The 7,490-nt window shown below is 35.2% G+C and overlaps 1 long non-coding RNA gene across 1 annotated transcript; it reads right to left on the reverse strand.

The window, feature by feature from the left end:
• Window positions 1-3,407: 3,407 nt before the first annotated feature.
• LOC124258456 lies at window positions 3,408-4,102 on the reverse strand. Its single transcript, XR_006893600.1, has 3 exons — window positions 3,907-4,102; window positions 3,690-3,792; window positions 3,408-3,549 (listed from the first exon to the last, which is right to left on the reverse strand). It is a non-coding gene; the product is annotated as an uncharacterized LOC124258456 (long non-coding RNA).
• Between the last annotated feature and the right edge of the window lie 3,388 nt (window positions 4,103-7,490).

Genomic DNA, 7,490 nt, shown 5'->3' on the forward strand with positions numbered 1-7,490 from the left:
TTTCATCGCTAAAAATCAACTACCAGGTCAACCTGATCGACAGTTTTCCATCCCGCCATTATCATCTATTGTTGGCTCTGAAGACGATACGGAATTACTGTTATGTCCGATTCGTGCGCTCAAAACTTACATTGATCGCACCAAAGGCGTCCGTGGTACAAGGAAACGGTTATTTCTTCCCCTGTCCCGGGCGTCACAGTCAGATGTCAGCAAAAACACAATTGCCTTATGGTTAAGAACAACCATTCTTCAGGCATATAAAGCGGCTGGGCTGGACCCTCCTACATCCTCTCATCCCCACGAGATTCGAGCACTTGCTTCGACTATGGCACTTCACAGTAATTGCACTGTGTCATCCATTATGCAAGGTTGTTTTTGGCGGTCGGACACAGTGTTTGCCAGTCATTATTTGCGTGACATGGCTGTCAAGGACGTTAACGATGTCCACAGCTTCGGACCATTGGTGGTTGCTCAGCAACTCGCCATTCCCCGAAGAAAGTGACCCTCCTGCCTTGTGTTTTCCTTCCCACGGGCCACCATGTGGGGAATGAGTTGTTTTTCTTCAGAAACAACTAGGTATGTCAGTTAAGGAGTTATCCTTGTTTTTTCAAGTCCATGCTTTTTTACTGCATTCCTTAAGCTTCGCCCGCTTTAAAACTAGTGGTTTCTTTTCATTTAAGACGCAGTCTTATTTGCGAATTACCGCTACCTGATCGTCACTCGCTAATTCGCTCTCTGTTATAGGCGCGTTATCAACGCTTCCTGAGCACGGGATTACGGATTGAGCTGGCTGCTATTACGTAAGCGAGGCAATCCCTCAGATGACACGCCCACCTTCCAGCCTGTCGGATAAAGTGCAGGAAGTAAGTAGTGCAGGATTAGTTAAAAATTTAGTAAAATCTAAATATTTTTTATATTTGTATACTTATCCTGCACTACTTATGATAAGGGCCCACCCTGTGCTATCAGCTACCTCCCCACTTACTTTTGCCATCTGTGGGATTTCTGGCAATAATCTGAGGTGGCTGACGTCACCTTCCGGTGACGCATGCGCAGACGAGTAAGCAGCCGAGACCAGGAAGTGATTGCAGTTCTACGTCTTTTTGACATCGTCTGGCAAGCCACGCTTTTCGAGCCGTAAGCAATAAGTGCAGGAAGTAAGTAGTGCAGGATAAGTATACAAATATAAAAAATATTTAGATTTTACTAATATTTTCGCAAGAAGCCATCCTTGAATATTGACAAAAACGCTATTTTCTGCGACTGTTTACTCATTGCATGTATCACTCGGAAGCGATCGTGCGGAAAACAGCATTCAGAATCGTTCAAGTTTTTTAGGTAAAGGTTCAAATGGTATGTGCGAATGTTAACTTTCGCGATTTGGTAAGCTGTGATCTGATTGGTCAATCCAAAAGGTTAGCTGACGCGACCTTCTACAAGGTTTTGTTAGACTCAGTATAGCAGTGCAACGAATAATACTGAGCCGAAGTTTACTTAGACTGGTTGATCCCAAACACCTGTATTGAATGGTTAATTGTTTTGGGCATGGTGTAAGTTGATCATGAAACAAACTTGTCTGAACCAATGGGTATGATTGTATTTGAATCTTGTACTGTTTGTCCATCGTAAATTTCAACTTTCATTGTATCTTTATCAGATGCCCAACCACAAATAGTACTCAATGCTTATCCACAGTCCATGTATTTGTTTACAAGTGATCTCATTTTACAAATTTGCTATAACAATGTACAAATGTTTGGAGAGAAAATCAGTCATTCATTACGTTCAAAAAGTTATTTTCATTAGTATCTGTACAGGACAGATTGTAAAAATAATATACTTTCAACATTTTGACGTGAGAAGTACTTCACTATGAACACTTTCTATCTCTTGCAAATTTAATATATTGTATCTTGAGCTTGTCCACAGTGTTCCTGAAATATAAATACACTTCTTAGTATGTTACATCTAATTAGAGTATGTAAATATTCAAAATATGTTATTACATATGGAGGGAAGAGATTACACACCATCTACTCCAAGCATTTCATGATGTGTTTCCAGAATTCTCATAAGTATTTTATTTTATATGTAAATTTCTGGAAAATATAAAAGGGTTATTATGATGATTAGATGTATCCTTAGGTTTTTCATACATATGTAATGACCTTAAGTTATGGTGTGATTTTAATATATGTACCATATCAATATGTGAAGATTCCTGTAATGAGCACATAGACTCTCACTGACTTAATTATATTTAATATTATTTACTTAGGACACTTGTTTGCATGATTCATGTCCTTAATATATCATACAAAATGCTTCATTATAATGGATTTTGTGATGTTTTTGAATTAAAAATGTCATTCATTTCGAACTTGTTATCTGATAGTTTTAGATAAGTAAGGTACTCAGCTTTAGGGCTAGCAGCAGGGATTCCTAGTCCCATCCCTAGTGGTAAGCAACCAGGCAATGTTACCAGCAGGAGTCCAGTTGAAACACCTCAACTATATCAATGGAAAAGATAGCTGATTTATACAGATTTCAGGAATACATTGATGAAAATACTTAAATATTTGCAGTTGTCAAATATATATTAAAATAAACTTCAGATTGATCTTTTGTGTTCTTGTTCTTTCATTTCTTTTAAATGTCGGTGATAGTTGTTTTTGTTCACTCTTTATTTATTTCTTTGAGTAATGGAGCTTGTAAATTTATCAAAAAACAGCAAACCTGAAATATCTTACAGGAGATAGGGCGATAAATTGCAGGAATGTGGTTTAGAATATCAAAATTCTTTATGCGCTCATTCGCCCTTTCTACACACCCCAACACTCATAAACATATTTGAGGTTTACTTAGATTGTATACATACCTACCGTATATGACCGTCTATAAGCCGAATTTTGAGGACCAAAAAAAGCAGTCTGTAGAAGGGGGTCGTCTTATCCATGAGTTACACTTTCGTCAAACTTTTTTCCAGGGGTAAGAAAACAACATCGTATCACTTCGCGTGAACAAACAACAGAAGACGACTTTGTCAGTAGAGACGTCAAATTTGCAATTAAACATCACTAGACAAGATTAATTACCATTTAAGTTATAAGTTGTTTTTGCTGGGCATTGTTTTATTTTGCAGGGATTATTCTTATTAGAGGAGGGTTTTCAGGTGTGCTAATAATATTATGTTGCCACTACAATTAAGTCAACAATGTATGTTCAATGCAACCGCAACATTTTAAGTGTTTGTTTTTTTTATGTGTACAGGTGAATGACAAGTGACTTAAGTTCCCATTATTTTCAATGTTGTCAAGGCCAAGGGGTAGCGATAAATGAGAAAGTAAAACAAAATTATTATATACATTTGTTTATGCTGTTTAAATCTATTATTTGTTAACCAATCTTTTCTTCGCTGTCACTTATATCGTTGATAGAAAAGGTGGAAAAGGATAGAAAAAGTGGATTTCCTGCTCCAGAGACTTGATTGTGGCCTTCAAGTCTTGGACTTCAGCCGTTAACGAAGTCAGCTTCCCCATGTTCTATCACCTGGGGTACAAATATTGGTATTGGAAGAATAAATTCAGCACAAAGATCTAGAGAAGTACAAAATAATGAAATTAGTAAGTATAATGTGCTATATGTTTTCTAAACCAACATTGATTTATACTGACATGAAAAATACTCACTACATCCGTTCTTCCATTGTGTTCAGGTTCAGTTGGGACATCTGGACTCTGAGCCAGTGGGATTGCCGGTACATCACTGCACTCCAAAGGCACACTCCTTTTTCTGTAGGAAAAATATATAATTATCATAAATATATACTCTAAGTATAAATACATATTTAATTATAGATTACTGATTTAAATTGCAAATGTATGTCTTAATTGCAAAATATTATACCTCTAGGGTTTGGGATCCTTGAACTGAAACAGTTTTCCTTTGTTGTGGGGGGAAAATATTGGATCACCATCCTTTGAGCCACATTCAAAATGACATGAACAAATCCTGTCATTCTCGAATGTTGGGCATCCGTCGAGCCTTCTGAAATTACAGAATAATTTCAAATAACAATTAGAACCTATTAAGCCTATCCATTATAAAGGTTGAAATACTTCCAATAGCATATGTTCTATGGTATCACTACTCGAGATCCATGACATTGTGTGTAAATCAAACCTCGAGTCAATTTAGTACAGCCAGTACTGTAGTATTTTACATTTTTATCCCATGGCTATCTGATTCGAATTATTGACAAAGAATTATCCATTAACTGACAAACTACATAGGTGTTAATACATGAAAATTGTACAGCATAGTTTGTGTAGGCATTCTAGTCAGCATGGTAGTAGGGGTAGGGATCCTAGACGAATGTGTAATGTTGCTTGATGATGAATAATCTGAGAGCCTGTAGTAGATCTAACATTATAAAAGTGTTTCATGTAAAAAAATGTATCAAAATACACATGCAATGCGTTAAAAATGACTTTGAAAGGTGTTGAGAATTAACTGTTATCTGCGTGAAGGGAGGTGACTCTTGTACCTGCCTGTTATAGTTGGTTTATTCACTCACATAAAAGTAGACAAAACGAGATCTAAGTTCCAAAATAATACAACCTATGTTTTCTTGAAATGTATTGTCACCTCAATACACAATGAGAATGTGTTTGTAGAATGTTAAAGTACTGTTTAAGGGAGAATAAAAACCACCAAACTCAGCCCAAACAAGTCCATGGCCCACCACTGCATGTCGTCTGCTTCTGCTGATATTTCTTTACAACTATTAATGAATGACTTGGTCATCATTACCAATGGTTACACAGTGACCTCAGAAGAATAGTATTTAGAGTTACATCCCCTTACTTTCTGGACAACTTATGTTATTGCAATCATTCCTTATCCACCTCAAAAGAATGGAATATCAACTCATTGTTTGCAACCAAAAAAGCAGATAATGTGAGAGTTTAAATCATGCCATCTCAGTATAGTATAAATATGTATTTACCAAACAGATAACATGATGTTACCATGGCCCCATATATTTGTGAATTCCCTATCTAAACCAGTTACCAGTGTGTTTATGTACTAATTTCCTTAATTGTCATAAAATAAAAGTTTTCATTAATTTGTAGTTTTTCAACTTTGGAAAAGTAATAATAGAAAATGCATTTACAATGTTAAGGTTAAATGTTTTCTGTTCAGTTTTATGTTGCTACATATTGTATGGCAGTATACCATACATGTATTGTATGTAACCTCCTACATAACATTACAACATACTTGATGGCAGTATACCATACATGTGTTGTATGTAACCTCCTACATAACATTACAACATACTTTATGGCAGTATACCATACATGTGTTGTATGTAACCTCCTACATAACATTACAACATACTTGATGGCAGTATACCATACATGTGTTGTATGTAACCTCCTACATAACATTACAACATACTTTATGGCAGTATACCATACATGTATTGTATGTAGCCTCCTACATAACATTACAACATACTTGATGGCAGTATACCATACATGTATTGTATGTAACCTCCTACATAACATTACAACATAGTGTATGGCAGTATGGCAGTATACCATACATGTATTGTATGTAACCTCCTACATAACATTACAACATACTTGATGGCAGTATACCATACATGTATTGTATGTAACCTCTTACATAACATTACAACATACTTTATGGCAGTATACCATACATGTGTTGTATGTAACCTCCTACATAACATTACAACATAGTGTATGGCAGTATACCATACATGTATTGTATGTAACCTCCTACATAACATTACAACATACTTGATGGCAGTATACCATACATGTATTGTATGTAACCTCCTACATAACATTACAACATAGTGTATGGCAGTATACCATACATGTATTGTATGTAACCTCCTACATAACATTACAACATACTTGATGGCAGTATACCATACATGTATTGTATGTAACCTCTTACATAACATTACAACATACTTGATGGCAGTATACCATACATGTGTTGTATGTAACCTCCTACATAACATTACAACATACTTTATGGCAGTATACCATACATGTGTTGTATGTTACCTCCTACATAACATTACAACATACTTTATGGCAGTATACCATACATGTGTTGTATGTAACCTCCTACATAACATTACAACATACTTTATGGCAGTATACCATACATGTGTTGTATGTTACCTCCTACATAACATTACAACATACTTTATGGCAGTATACCATACATGTGTTGTATGTAACCTCCTACATAACATTACAACATACTTTATGGCAGTATACCATACATGTATTGTATGTAACCTCCTACATAACATTACAACATACTTTATGGCAGTATACCATACATGTATTGTATGTAACCTCTTACATAACATTACAACATACTTTATGGCAGTATACCATACATGTATTGTATGTAACCTCCTACATAACATTACAACATACTTTATGGCAGTATACCATACATGTGTTGTATGTAACCTCCTACATAACATTACAACATTCTTTATGGCAGTATACCATACATGTGTTGTATGTTACCTCCTACATAACATTACAACATACTTTATGGCAGTATACCATACATGTGTTGTATGTAACCTCCTACATAACATTACAACATACTTTATGGCAGTATACCATACATGTATTGTATGTAACCTCCTACATAACATTACAACATACTTTATGGCAGTATACCATACATGTATTGTATGTAACCTCCTACATAACATTACAACATACTTTATGGCAGTATACCATACATGTATTGTATGTTACCTCCTACATAACATTACAACATACTTTATGGCAGTATACCATACATGTATTGTATGTAACCTCCTACATAACATTACAACATACTTGATGGCAGTATACCATACATGTATTGTATGTTACCTCCTACATAACATTACAACATACTTTATGGCAGTATACCATACATGTGTTGTATGTAACCTCCTACATAACATTACAACATACTTTATGGCAGTATACCATACATGTATTGTATGTAACCTCCTACATAACATTACAACATACTTTATGCCAGTATACCATACATGTATTGTATGTAACCTCTTACATAACATTACAACATACTTTACGGCAGTATACCATGCATGTATTGTATGTTACCTCCTACATAATATTACAACATACTTGATGGCAGTATACCATACATGTATTGTATGTTACCTCCTACATAACATTACAACATACTTTATGGCAGTATACCATACATGTGTTGTATGTTACCTCCTACATAACATTACAGCATACTTTATGGCAGTATACCATACATGTATTGTATGTAACCTCCTACATAACATTACAACATATTGTATGGCAGTATACCATACATGTGTTGTATGTAACCTCCTACATAACATTACAACATACTTTATGGCAGTATACCATACATGTATTGTATGTAACCTA

Source organism: Haliotis rubra, unplaced genomic scaffold (assembly GCF_003918875.1).
Source record: "Haliotis rubra isolate DU_JTF1 unplaced genomic scaffold, ASM391887v1 Scf694, whole genome shotgun sequence".
Classification (NCBI taxonomy): Eukaryota; Metazoa; Mollusca; class Gastropoda; order Lepetellida; family Haliotidae; genus Haliotis; species Haliotis rubra.